The sequence below is a fragment of the Conger conger genome, chromosome 10 (assembly GCF_963514075.1).
Source record: "Conger conger chromosome 10, fConCon1.1, whole genome shotgun sequence".
Classification (NCBI taxonomy): Eukaryota; Metazoa; Chordata; class Actinopteri; order Anguilliformes; family Congridae; genus Conger; species Conger conger.
Genome location: NC_083769.1, coordinates 8,733,695 through 8,747,341, shown reverse-complemented (window position 1 = coordinate 8,747,341; position 13,647 = coordinate 8,733,695).

Genomic DNA, 13,647 nt, shown 5'->3' with positions numbered 1-13,647 from the left:
TAAATTATATAAATAAAACCTGTTTTATGCAAAAAATGTTTTATCTTTTTATCTAATTTGGATGGGGCGCGGGTGCACAATTAAATGGCACACTCGATAAATACACAGTAAATGACATCCAGCTGACTTTCCATGACATTTAATTCGTTGTTTTATTTTTTTTACGTTCCCCTCCAATGAATATCCTTTTCACACAGCAGCACACAGCCTCATTTGATGCCCCCCTCCTCATTTGACATCAGTCAAACCGACGCCCCGCCCTTCAAAACGTCTCACAAAGGGGGTGACATCAGGGAGGATATGTCTGTCTGCTGGACTAAAAGCTTTTCTAAATCTGGCTCGTAGCACCTGGAGAATTGACTTCAACTTAAATAAATAAACATGGCTGTGCACTACATTGCTCTTATTTTCCTCTTTCCCTCTCCCTCCCTCCCTCTCTCTTTCCCTCTCACTTATTAAAAGCAATGTGGTCACATTTATGAGAGTTATGGTCAGATAAACAAAGAAACTTTATTGAACCCAGCAGGGTTCATTTGTCCTCTGCACTGAACCCATCCTACTACTTGGGACCAGTGGACACCACAGGCAATAGCAGGACTGTCCCTGGCGTGCCGTGTCTTTCAGTGCGGGGGCAAGCCGGAGTGCCCGGAGAACACCCACCCTTCTTCTTACGAGGCAACAGTGCTAACCACTGCACTGCACCGCCCGCAATCATCGCTGGATTTCAAATATTGCAGCAGAAATGTTGCTACTTACAGGCATTAAATCAGACCACACGATGGTGGTTAACTTATCACAAGAATGCTATCAGTGTAAAAAACACTTACTGACATATCCAAATCTTAGTCCGCCTGTTCATTTCTTTTTTTTTCTTCTTCCAAAAATCTGCCTGCAGTACTAAATAACACATATCAAATGACAACTATTTAAATAACATGTTTCATTGAAACAAAAAGGACCATGCTGCACAGCAACTATATTCGGTATTCTTCATAACCTGGTCCTTCCATCCAACCTGGTCCTGTGGTTCTCCATCTTGCCAGCAAATGAATGCAGTCTTTGCACTCACTTTGCACACAACTCATGCTGTGACTGTGCTATGAAGGGATTTTGACTGCCTGTGGTAATGCACAAAATACTTTCAAGTTATACTGTAGACCACGTTTTACCTAAAAAAAACCATTCAGCATTTATCCTTATAAAGTACAGACCATATTGTTTGCGTAACATATATTGAGAAAGCAAGGGAATTGTCCCTGCCCTTTGGGAAGGGTACAGAAACTAAGTGGACATGTTAAGTAGCACTGCTGTATTCATACTCTCAAGTTAGGACCGGCTTTCCTGTCTCTTCAAATGAGCTCATCGTTTTGAACGGTTTCCTGTTTACGGAGTCCATAATTTTAAAAGCATACGCTGACATTTTGATTTTTTGACCTCTCAAGACTTCGGAGGTCTCTGGACCGTTGGGAAAATGTCGTTTTGAAAACTCTTCGACCGGTCAATTTAAAAAAATTAAAGTAAACGTGATGCCATCTGTTGTTTAGGGGAGGAAATCCTCTTGTTTGAACACGCTGGTGGTCGGTTCTGCAATTCTAACAGACATTGGATAGCAAGAAAATAATATTTTCTACAACTATATTATAGTAAAACGAGGATACTATGTATGTCAAAGGATTATATGAACAGCAACAGCCAAAACCTATCGATGCCAATGGGGTGCACGACTCCGGTACTGGAGGGCGAGTCAGCGTGCAGGATTATCGTCCAACCTGTTACCTTCGTTTTATTTTTCTGAAAGCACTAAGAGATTCAAAGAGACTATGCTTACACTGCTCCTATATTGAGCAGAGTAAAATATTTGGCATACTGTACATTTGCAGTTTGTGGCTGTAGCTGGTGTTTATTCAAATGTCAGATGAGGATATGATCGAGCAAATTAAATAATTAAAAACATAAGTCGGCACAAAATCCTGAAACATATCGGCCGTTGTTGCACAGCCGTGGAATAGAGTTATGCATGACAAAGATATCCGATTTTCGTAGGTGGAAACCTAAAATGGACGGCTTGCAATTTGGGGGAAAATATGTCCCGAATTGACCGTTTGACTGTAAAATTTGGCGAGCATATTGTTCCGCTCCATTACCCACAGATGGCGTGGTATCGGCCTGAAAATTAGCGGTTGTGCAACTGTCTCTGTGCAACCTCCCTAAAATCTATTTTGCGCTCCCTGCAGTCCCTCTCCGACCTTCCCACATCCCTGAACTCCCCCTGACACTCTACCAGCAGGCCTGGGGTACCGAGTAATACTGCAATTGGTTTTAAAAGGCACATGTAATGTTTTCATTATCGTTCCACATTTCTCTTTTTCTATATGATTGCTACATGTTTGCGTCAATAATATTTTTTTCTTGTACGTGCTGTAGAAAACGAATCGCAGCCAAAAGGAACAGGCCGACTGTCCACCATATGCCCATACAAGTGTGTCCGGTAAGTGCTAACATTATCATCCATGAACATGGGTGAAGTCTGCAGAAGTGTAAATCTGTGATTAATATTTAAAAGAACAAAACCAGAACCATAGCACAGCATTGAAAGGCAAAGGGTACACACAGCAAACTCAGGCATAATGTAGCAATGCGTTTCCCCCAAAGAAGGATAATGAATTCAGTAGGTAGGGAGCACACACAAAATAGGGTTCAGTGTGTGTAGGGTAAGTAATATAATTTAATAAACCTGTTATAAAACAGTGTTGGGCCAGCAATGCATTGACAAAGCCTTTCCCGAGGGTGTGCTGCTGACCGTTACTGTATTCTACACATGAATTATATATGAAACTATATGCAGTTCATATGTTTACATTTCTTCCCAGGGTCATGCTACCCAGATTGCAGTGCTTTGTGCCTGAGGGCCACAGACCTGGATATTCTCTCACACACACACACACACACACACACAGAGAGAAGGAGAGATCTTCCACAGCTGCTGTCGGATCCCACAGCCCGTTCAGCAGGCATTTTCCCAGGGGAAAAGCCAGGAATCTTACTGGCTGCACCCCCCCCCCCTTCCCCAGCCCCCAAAAACTGTTCCTGCGTCCGCAGCTGTCACCCCAGTCATGCAGACTCTGCTCAGCCTGCTCCAGGATCCAAACTGGCCTACCCTGTTTGAGGCAGACTGCTTAAAAAGAAAAAATACTGCCCTACCCTGTTTGAGGTAGACTGCTGCTTCAATGTACAAATTAACTAAAGGACAGGGAGAGGACAGTTGTGTGGGAGACACGCTGTGTGTACTATTATTGCCGTTGGAAAAGCTGATTATGCTAAAGGATTATGGTGCTGTAGCGCTGGGGAGTGTGTATAGGGGGGTGCTGGAATCTCATTTGGCTCTCAGTCCCATGATAGCCCTGCTGTCTGTAGCCCCCCTCAGGCGCTCCTCCAAGAGGCAAACTCATCGAACGGACGGGAACGCGCCCAAAACTCACATTGTATAATGCTATAACACATTCAACAAATCCAGCGTCGGGAGCGTACTGGCGACTATAGAACAGCCAAGACAGGTCGATGCATCAACAGGCACGCTCGCCCATAGCAAACTGAGCGCCAGACAACGAGAAAGAAAACTGAAGTCTTTGAAAGTGATTTTTATAGCATCTAAAGAGAGTGCGCAAAATAGACAAAGACGGAGTGTTTTTCTTCCGTCAGAGAGTGAAGCAGCTGGCATCGTGGAGCGTATCCCGCGCAGAGATGATTCTTTCACTCCCAAGAGCCCCTGAGCCTCCAGTCTCTCTCCCCACAGCTGCAGCCAAGGAAATTTAATTTGTGGGGTTTCTTTCTTTCTTATTTTCCACACCTGTACGTTTTTGGAAACCGACAGGATGACAGCCAGAGAGAATAACGAGGGGGTAATGGACGATATACCCGGCCAAGCGATTGAGCTCCGCGGTAACGCCTGGCAACGGCAGGCCCGGATACATTTACACGGGGCTGGAGAAAAACGAGAGGGGGAGGGCGGAGGGCGGGGGGTGGGGGGGGGAGATGGGGGGTGGTTCTCCTCAGGGGGTGGGGTGTTTCTGAAATGCGCTGACGTGCCCCGAGCCGTGGAGCGCCCCGGCACATCGATCAGACGCTGCGCCATCCAGCAACTTCGCCGTTTCAATTACACCGGGGGAATGGGGGGAGAGCAGAGTGTGGGGCGGCGGGGGGGGGGGGGGGGGGGGTGGACATCCAGGGGAGGTACAAAATAAAACGGTAGGAGATGGGGGCTTAATGGTGTGTCACAAACCCAATCTAACTATTGTGCGGAGAGGAATAACAAGGAGATGAGTGTCGCGCTGGGGTAAGAGAAGGGCACAGGTCAGGGAAGGGGAGGAGAGAGGGGGCTAGCAGAAGTGCAAAAGCCCCAGACTAACCACCCCCCCAAAACGAAATAATAAGAAGGCGTTGACTCCTTGCCTCGTTCCCCCAGCATCTCTTCAGTACAGTGGTCTCCAGCCCTGGTCCCACAGGGTCTGGCGGTTTTCGTAGTTGCTCTGCACTTAATTAATTGATTAGAGCTTTTGATTGCACACTTAACTCACCCAGCAGCTCTCCAGGAGCAGGGCTGGAGACTACTGACTTAGTATCTGAACCAATCACTGGAGACCACTGACTGAGTATCTGAACCAATCACTGGAGACCACTGACTGAGTATCTGAACCAATCATTGTTAAGCCACAAAGCACAAATGACTGCGTTTCCCAGGTTTTTGCACTGCAACACTTTCCTTATATGTGGATTTTGTCCTTTGCTGTGTCAGCTGTCAGTGTCCCTGTTAGGATGAGGCCTTAAAGGGGTGTGGGTCTGCTGGAGGACTGACCCCCAAAGCTGATTAATTAATTCAAACTGACCTCCGCCTTTTTATGTCATTGCCACCATTTAAAAACCTGTCCCATGACAACGGTACCCGTTTTTACCACCAATCGAGCAAATTTCACGTATATTCAGCTTTCAAAGAACCACAGTAATTGAGCCTGGGATTGAGCCGCGGGGTGCTCTGTGCTGCTCAATCGTCAGTTGGAGCTCCTCTCCCCGGGGAACACTTCCTGTTTATTCAATAAGCCGCGTCTCCGCCCACTGATCGCTCCCCTGCTCGCTATTAATCCCGTTTAAACACATCCACAAATTAACAGTCACTTTCCAGTGAGAGATATTAGGGAGGAAAGAGAGAGAAAGAGAGGGAGGGAGAGAGAGAGAAAGAGAACCTGTAGTCCAGAGAAATGGATGAGGTGAGATGAGAACTGAGATGAGGTTTGTGTTTACATTTAATTTTTTAGCTGGTTGTTCCTCATTTACATGCTCTGATCATTTTTCCGACATCCTTACCAAATTGTCCATGATCCTTCGTACACTGCCTGAGTGCAGCGTTTCTAGCCTTCATTCCAGGTTTCTGAAAGATTTATTATTTATTTATTTATCTGTGACTTTGCCTGTTCACACAGATATGTCCTCAGCAAGGAGATATACACTCAGTGAGCACTTTATTAGGTATTTATTAGACTTTCTTTTCGACTACTACTGCTGTAGCCTATCCACTTAGAGTTATGATGCGTTGTGCGTTCAGAGATACTCTTCTGCATACCACTGTTGTAATGCGTGGTTATTTGCGTTACTGTCACCTTCCTGTCAGCTTTAACCAGTCTGGTCATTCTCCTCTGACGTCTCTCATGAACTGCTGCTCACTGCATTTTTTTTGTTTTTTTTGCACCATTCTTTGCAAACTCAAGAGACTAGTGTGCGTGAAAATCCAAGGAGATCAGCAGTTACTGAAACCACCCTGTCTGCCACCAACAATCATTCCACAGTCAAAGTCACTGAGATCAAATGTTTTCCCACATTCTGATGGTTGATGTGAACATTAACTGAAGCTCCTGACTCATAACTACATGATTGTATTCATTGCACTGCTGCCACACAATTGGCTGATTAGATAATCGTATGAATATGTAGGTGTAATAAAGTTACAATGTTCCTAATAAAGTGCTTGATGAGTGTATAAGAGCTGGGCTTTGATAGTGAACAAAACATGGCAATACATGAACAATTATAAAATGAATATATTATTGCAATATGTTTGTGTGCGATTAATCATTATTCCTATTATCGTTGGTATGCTAGGTATCAGGAAATCATGCTTCATGCTTGTTGGACAACATGGCCTCTTCAACGAAGAGGTCACGAACCGCCTGGCCCTTGTGGGCAGGCTTCAGGGGTCATGCTTCATGCTTCATCGTGCAGTATCTCCATCTGCTTCAGGAGATACAGTCCAAGGAACCGCCAGATGGGACCTCCGTGAGAGGAAGAGACACCAAGGTACTCATCCAACCTGCGGTGGTACACTGAGAGAGGGAGTCCATTTATAAACCCAAGCCCTGCGCTCGACTCAGGAAGGCAGCATCTGTTAACGGGCATGACAGCAGCGCGGCGAATGGCACTTGCCTCTGCAAATCTCGTTTCCGCAAATAAATGCTCTTTTTCCGGAGTTGTGCTGGGGTCGATCCAGCACAAATTGCCCAGAGGGGCAGACCATTACATCTGGTTGTTCCTGGGAGATGGAGAGACGGAGAGAGAGAGAGAAAGAGAGAGAGATGGAAAGAGAGAGAAAGAGCGAGAGAGGGAGAGAGAGTGAGAGAGAGATGGAGAGAGAGAGAAAGAGAGAGAGATGGGGAGAGAGAAAGTGAGAGAGCGAGATGGAGAGAGAGAGCGAGAGACGGAGAGAGAGCGAGGGAGACGGAGAGAAAGAGAGAGAGACAGAGAGAGAGATGAAGGCCTGGAGAGCCCTCAGGCCCAGCTGAGCGGGTCAGGGGTACGTGTCACAAGATAGGAGAATGCAAAGCATCTCTCCATAGGGCCCGATGTAACCCTGCAATTCAAGCTTTTACCACTTTTACACCATCCAACTCCCTTACCCAGTACACTAGGGGAGTCCAATAGCAACCTGGAAGCAGGCAGAGTAGGTGCCTTTATATTTCGAAAGGCAGGTCACGCGGGCAATGGTCAAATGTTGGCTGACCGGCACAGCAGCGGTAATCCAATTCTTAGTCAAGGTCACAGGCGAAATTCCAAACACAGCTAGGCAGTCAGACCAGGCAAAGAACGTGATCCAAGAAGCATAATCCAAAAAAACCAAGCAAAGTCCGGTCACGAGTGATCAAAGACAGAGTGGAAGGCTAATCCAAAAAACGGAGGTGGGACTCTTTCCGATTGCTTATTTTATCTTTGTCTCCTCGGTCCTTGACTGACAAAGAAGTACATCTCAGGTCTGCCAGCTTTAAGGACATTCCAACCCGTTAAATGCTCCTTGAAGGAGCTAGGAATGAGGAGCAAGGAGGCTCCTAAAGGATTCTTGAGCAAGGAAACACGAGTGCATCCTTTTGCGGAAGTATTTTTCTGAAGTATTTTCAAAGTATTTTTCAGAAGGCATGACGTAAAAAGATCGACCTGCCAAGTCTGTAATTGACATGGCTTTAAACTGAAAGAGCAAGGACATTCCATTTGCCTCGTTTCCAACGTCCTTGTGTCCTTTCCTCACTTCCTGTCCTTGCCATGGGTGGAGCTAGGGATTAGGAAAGGAGGCAAGAAATGGAAGCAAGGAGGTAAAAATAAACAATTGGATTGAGCACCCCTGGTGTGGTTGCGGGATAGCTCATCATGAAGACACCCGGTTCTACTCATCACCATCTTGATCGAAAACCTTGGCTCTTCCTGCTTGTGTTTCCTTGCTCTAAGAAAAGTTTGGGAACCTCCCAACTTCCACTTCTAGCTCTTAGAAGGAACAATTAACAGGTCCCTAAAGATGGTGAACCTCGATCTATTTCCAAGTTAGGCAAAGGAAAAGGAGAAAGGAGGTGAAAAGTAAGCATTTTCAAAGAGCCCCATTATTGCTTTTGACTTTGAGGCGTTAGCCTGATCCATGAAACACAGATGAAAGTTGGAGTTGACATTTACATTTATTCTGGGGTAATGCAATTGTTATGAGTTATTCATGAATATACATCATTCTTTTTGAATTTTAATTTAAGTTAATTTGTCCATTAAATGGCAGCTGATCTGGACTCATGTTTAAACAACCACACAATGGCAAGATAGAGAGGGGAGTTAGATCAAAGTGATCTTTGTTTTCACAATTGAGAAAATGGATGACTCTTCATAGCCTCCATAACTTGGGACAGTCTAAACCAACTCCTCGCGGGTTGGGATTTTCCAGCAATGAAAATATCATCTATTAGGAGTGCTGTGCTGACACATTCTTGCCGTCTTGCTAAACTCGCCTATGCTGTCATTTTGCACGAGCTAATAGGCTCACATTTGAAAACAAACCCGCGGCAGGCTGCGGATGTTCCTGAGCAGGAGAGTTCTTCAGACGAGCGGGGCGCTAAACGACGAGCCGGTCTCACTGCGGTGAATGTGAGCTAATCGGCTTAGCGCTAAGCTGCGGTGTAGACATTAAAAAAGCACCCGACTCCTCAACGGCCCCCTCCACCCCGTTCTCCATGCCCCTGCCCTCTGAACGGTTTTGTTTAGCTGTTAATTTAAAAAATGCTAATGAGATGCAAATCTCCCCCTTATTAAACGCAGTCTCTCTGAAAGTCTCCCTTTCACACGTGTCGAGCGCCGCCCCCATCTTTTTCCTTTCAAACGGATTCCAATGCTAATTATCGCCTTTCTTCTTCTTTGCCCTCCTGTTCTCGTTGACGGTGGAAGGAAGAATCGTTTCCTCTCAGGAATGTGCACTACATGAGGAGAGCTAGTTTTTTTCATGGACCGCAGGTATATGGAGCAGTTTGTAACTGTTTGTACAGTGACACAGTTTTTGTTGTACAACACATTGGGTTTGAAATGAAACAACGGAAGTGAGGTTAAAGTGCAGCTTTAAGTTGAAGGTGTATACGCCCATAATGGATGATGAGTTGGCTTCAGGACAGGTGATTGACAGAAGAACGTTGCACTTTTTGGCAGAAAAACTATATTTTGGGCCGATGCTCTCCCGCAAGGCGAGGTGCAATCCAACGGGTTCTGATGCATTCGGTTGGGTCTCAGCAGATGCTTACGTACGGTTGGGAATTATCCTGCTGCTGCAGCCACATCACCAATAAAGAGAAGTGAGCTTGTTCCGGTAGCAGCCCAATCATATCACTGCCACCATTATGGTTCAAAGATGAGCCGGTGCTTTGAATCAAGAACAGTTCCTTTCTTCACTTTCTTCTTCCATCACTTTGGTACAGGTTAATGTACATCTCATCTGTCCGCAAGACTGTCAAAGTGTACCTTTTAGAAAACTCTAACCTGGAGATTCTGATCTTGAGGTGTATCAGTAGTTTGCAACTGGCAGTGAACCAAATTAATTTATGCTGATGTAATCATTATGTGTTCGACACATCTATGTCCACATCTTGGAGTGTTCTGGTTCTGTTTGACAGTTGAAAAGCGGTGTTTCTTCACAATTGAAAATATTCTTCAGGGGTCTACTTTGTTTGTTACTGCTGAGCTCACAAGTGAGTTCTTGCTTCTTAACAATGTGTCAAAGGGTTGATTGTTACATATACAATGATTTGCATTAGTTTTTCTCTGATTTATTCTGATTTACTGCCAACTGACACTTCTTTGGTCCTCAACAGGCAACAGGATTCCAAATGCAAATACCAAACCTAGAATAAATTTGAATCAACTGGACCTTTTGTTCACTTACTGCATGAACTAATGAAGCAATGACAGTCATGCAAAAAGCAATCATGGACCTGGGAAATACAAAGTGTATGGGGCGGCCTGTAGCGTAGTGGATAAGGCGAATGACTGGGACACGCAAAGTTGGTGGTTCTAATCCCCACAATAAGATCCGCACAGCCATTGGGCCCTTGAGCAAGGCCCGTAACCCTGCATTGCTCCAGGGGAGGATTCTCTCCTGCTTAGTCTTATCAACTGTATGTCACTCTGGATAAGAGCGTCTGCCAAATGCCAGTAATGTAATGTATGGAAAAGCAGCAGAGAATGAAAAAGTGCTACCAGTCGTGTTTCACGACCCAAAGCCTTTTAGTAGATCTTTAGGAAATTACATTACATTATATTACATTATTGGCATTTGGCAGACACTCTTATCCAGAGCGACATACAGTTGATTAGACTAAGCTTAGACAGTTAATTAGTTCATTAGCACAAAGATCACTCAAGCTTAGACTACAATTTACAATTCCAAGCGCGCACACACACACACCTCAGTCCCTCTGACCTTTAGCCTGGCCAGCAGCTGACTACCCCCACACGGGGCAAAAGGCAAATATCTTTTACAGGGGAGCGCTGTGGGAACTCTGTAATTATTTGGCGCACAGACTCTCGTTTTACACACCAACCTGGGGGAGACCCCTGATCTGTCGCCCCGGAACATTCCGGAATTTCCACGTTCCATTTCGGCACAGTTTGGTGTTCCAGCGTCTCCCCGGGGATGGAGTGACATAAGGCACAGTTTGGAGCCAGCGAGGGTGGAGGGCACAGTTAAAAATTGAAGTCACTCTTCATTATCCACAGAAGCCAGTGAATGGTGTTACCCACCATGCAAACTGATATGAGGTTAAACGGAGTGCGTTTTACTCGCTAAAAGTCCATTCATACAGAGCCTACAGAAGGTGAATGGGAGACTTTTGGGAGCTTTTATGCACACATACAGTGAGCTCCATAATATCTCGGATAATATATATATATATTTATTTATTTTTCTTGATTTGCCTCTGTACTTTTGGAATTACAATCAAACAATAGGCGGTTAAAGCTTTTATGAAAGGGTATATTTAACACATTTGTTGTTTCACCATGTAGAAATTATTTTAAAAAATGTTTATATACATTGCAAACCACCCACACCAATTTCAGGGCACAATAATGTTTGGGACGTATCATCGCTGTGTAAATTCAAGTAGTCAAGTTTATCATCATTGTGATAATGTATACCTAGAAAAGTTTGTCATGTAACAGATCCATACATTGTCATTCTGTCCATATAGAGAGCTGGGATTCGGCAGCAGTCCCTCTCTGCGGTCCTACGAGTCCCACTTCCTCACTAATTAAATTAAATTGAACAAACAAAAGCGAATTCAATTTGCGCCCAGCAGTGCCTGAGAGGCCGGTTTCATATTTCAAATGGTTGTATCATTCAGGTCACAAAAAGCAAACTCTGAGACCTCCATTTGCTTCCTCAGCTCCTTCTTTTAGCTACGCTCGTCTCTGCCATTTGCTACGCTTAGTCATGCAGGATAAAAATAGGCGCGGAAAGTCTTATGGCTCACTTAAACCGATGGAACAAAATGCTCTCTCTCTGTACTCAAAATATATGGGTTTGTAAAAAAGTTGCAGAAACTGTAAACCAGCTGATGCTTCACATTTAGCATCAACAAAAATGCAATTAAATTTTCAAATATGTTTTTTAAATATTTAGATAAATTGGTGCAAAACATTGTAACTGCTTTTCCAAGAGTAAAATGTTTCATGAATCAATCATACAATCATGTAGATACGGGTAAGAAGCTTCAGTTAATGTTTACATCAATCATCAGAACGGGGGAAAAAATGTGATCAAAGTGACTGATTGTTGGTAGCAGACAGGGGGGTTTGAGTATCTCAGAAACTGCTGATCTCCTGGGATTTTCACGCACATTAGACTCTGAAGTTTGCAAAGAATGGTGCAAAAAAAAAAAAAAAAATCCAGTGAGCAGCAGTTTTACAGACAGAAACGACTTGTTAATGAGAGACGTCAGAGGAGAAGTAGTACAAAAAAAAAGTATAATAAATACCTAATAAAGTGCTCAATGAGTGTATATAGGCCAATGTTTTATATTTGAATATTTTAAGAAGTGTCACACAAACACTTATGAACATTTCCATGTTATGTAAAACACCTAGCTAAAATGCTGCAGTGTCTTAGAAATGTGTTTTAGCAGTTCCGTGATAGCATTTGTCTCGTGAATGCACAACTCCAGTGTCGGCTCCTGTGTGCAACCTTCACTGCCTTGTTACACAGGGAATGAATGCAGCTGAGTCAGGGTTATCGATCTCTTCATTCGATTGATTGTTCCTGAGACTGTCAGTGTTCTGTGTTGATTAATTGCTGATGCTCAAGATGGCGGATTTTCAGGATGGCAGATGTTCAGAGGAGATATTATGTGGGCTCACAATATGTCTTGCTTATTTGTCAAAGAAACAATTAATGAAAAATTAAGTTCTGTCCTGGAAGCGACAATGAAAAATGTTTAAAAATTACATTTCCGAATCAAGAACACAACAGATCAAATTTCTCACTTATCCAACATATAGATATAGATTTGATTTTATTTATTTTCAATTATCAATGAAATTACCAAATGAGTTCATAGCCAGAGCAACCTTCATCAAAATGCATGATTAAAATAAAGAGATGTATTAAATTAGGCTTAAAGTATTCAACGTCTAATCTGAAGACAAAGGTTTGACTACCATAAACAATTAAGGTTACCCACAAAAACAAATTAAAGTCCACGGATGAAATGTACAATGCCAGATGAGCTGTGGGACTATATAAGACGTAAGACCAAACGCCAACCGCCAGACCTAGATACAAGACTCAGACGCCCACCTCAGGGGAGGAACACCCTCTCTTCCCCTGGCTCACACATACTGAATGAATGATCAGGGGACACTGCTAGGTCTGACTGGACTGGGTGATTCCCACCTTAGGCATGCAAGGGGAGGGTCAGACAAGGACTGACTTATGCAAAAGCTCAGAAATATACTTTGCCCATTATGGATGAAGGTTGTACCCTGCGATGGACTGGCGACCTGTCCAGGGTGTATTCCTGCCTTTCGCCCAATGTATGCTGGGATAGGCTCCAGCCCTCCTGTGACCCTGTTCAGGATAAGCAGGTTAAGATAATGGATGGATGGATGGATGGATGAATGAAGGCATACTATGGAAAACCCCTTAGAAAGGGCGAGGAATCACAATGCCTTTCAACAGTCGTGTGTTTTGAAAAACGGTCAAATAAAACGCTGGCGTCGCATCTGTCTGTTAAGGGACCTGCAAGTACAGGTCACATCTGCCCATAATGGGTTAAAGTCACCCCATGTTGCTGAAAGCAGGGCTAAGCACCATTATATTAAGGTTACTCTATAAAACATTAATGTTTCAGAGATTATTAAAATGCAAGGACATCACCGTGCAGTACCAGGCAGTTCCAATAATGAAAGTTTAAGTTTGTCCTTAAAGAGTTAACTGGAATATTCCAACAAAGGCCTTTAAAAGATGGCAGTCTCGGGCTGGTAGCGTCGCCCTGTACTCCAGAACAGAACAGGAAGGCACATAACTGGACAGTTCTCCAGGGAGGAAGGGCAGCATTCTGGCACACTTTGTTTCTGTGGCCCGGCCAATGGAGCACCTGTAGTTTGCCGGGATCAGCTGCAAAAGCAGAGCAGTCTTCCAGCAGACTGACTGCTCAGTTTCAGCCATAGACTGCAGAATCCATAGAGGCAGCTACTATTGCTGAGTCCTTGGCCTTTCTGAGTCGGCAAGGCGCCGAGCTGGTCGGCGCCTTGCATGGTGTGTGAGTGTGTGTATGAATGGGTGAATGAAGAAGCATCGATTGTACAGCGCTT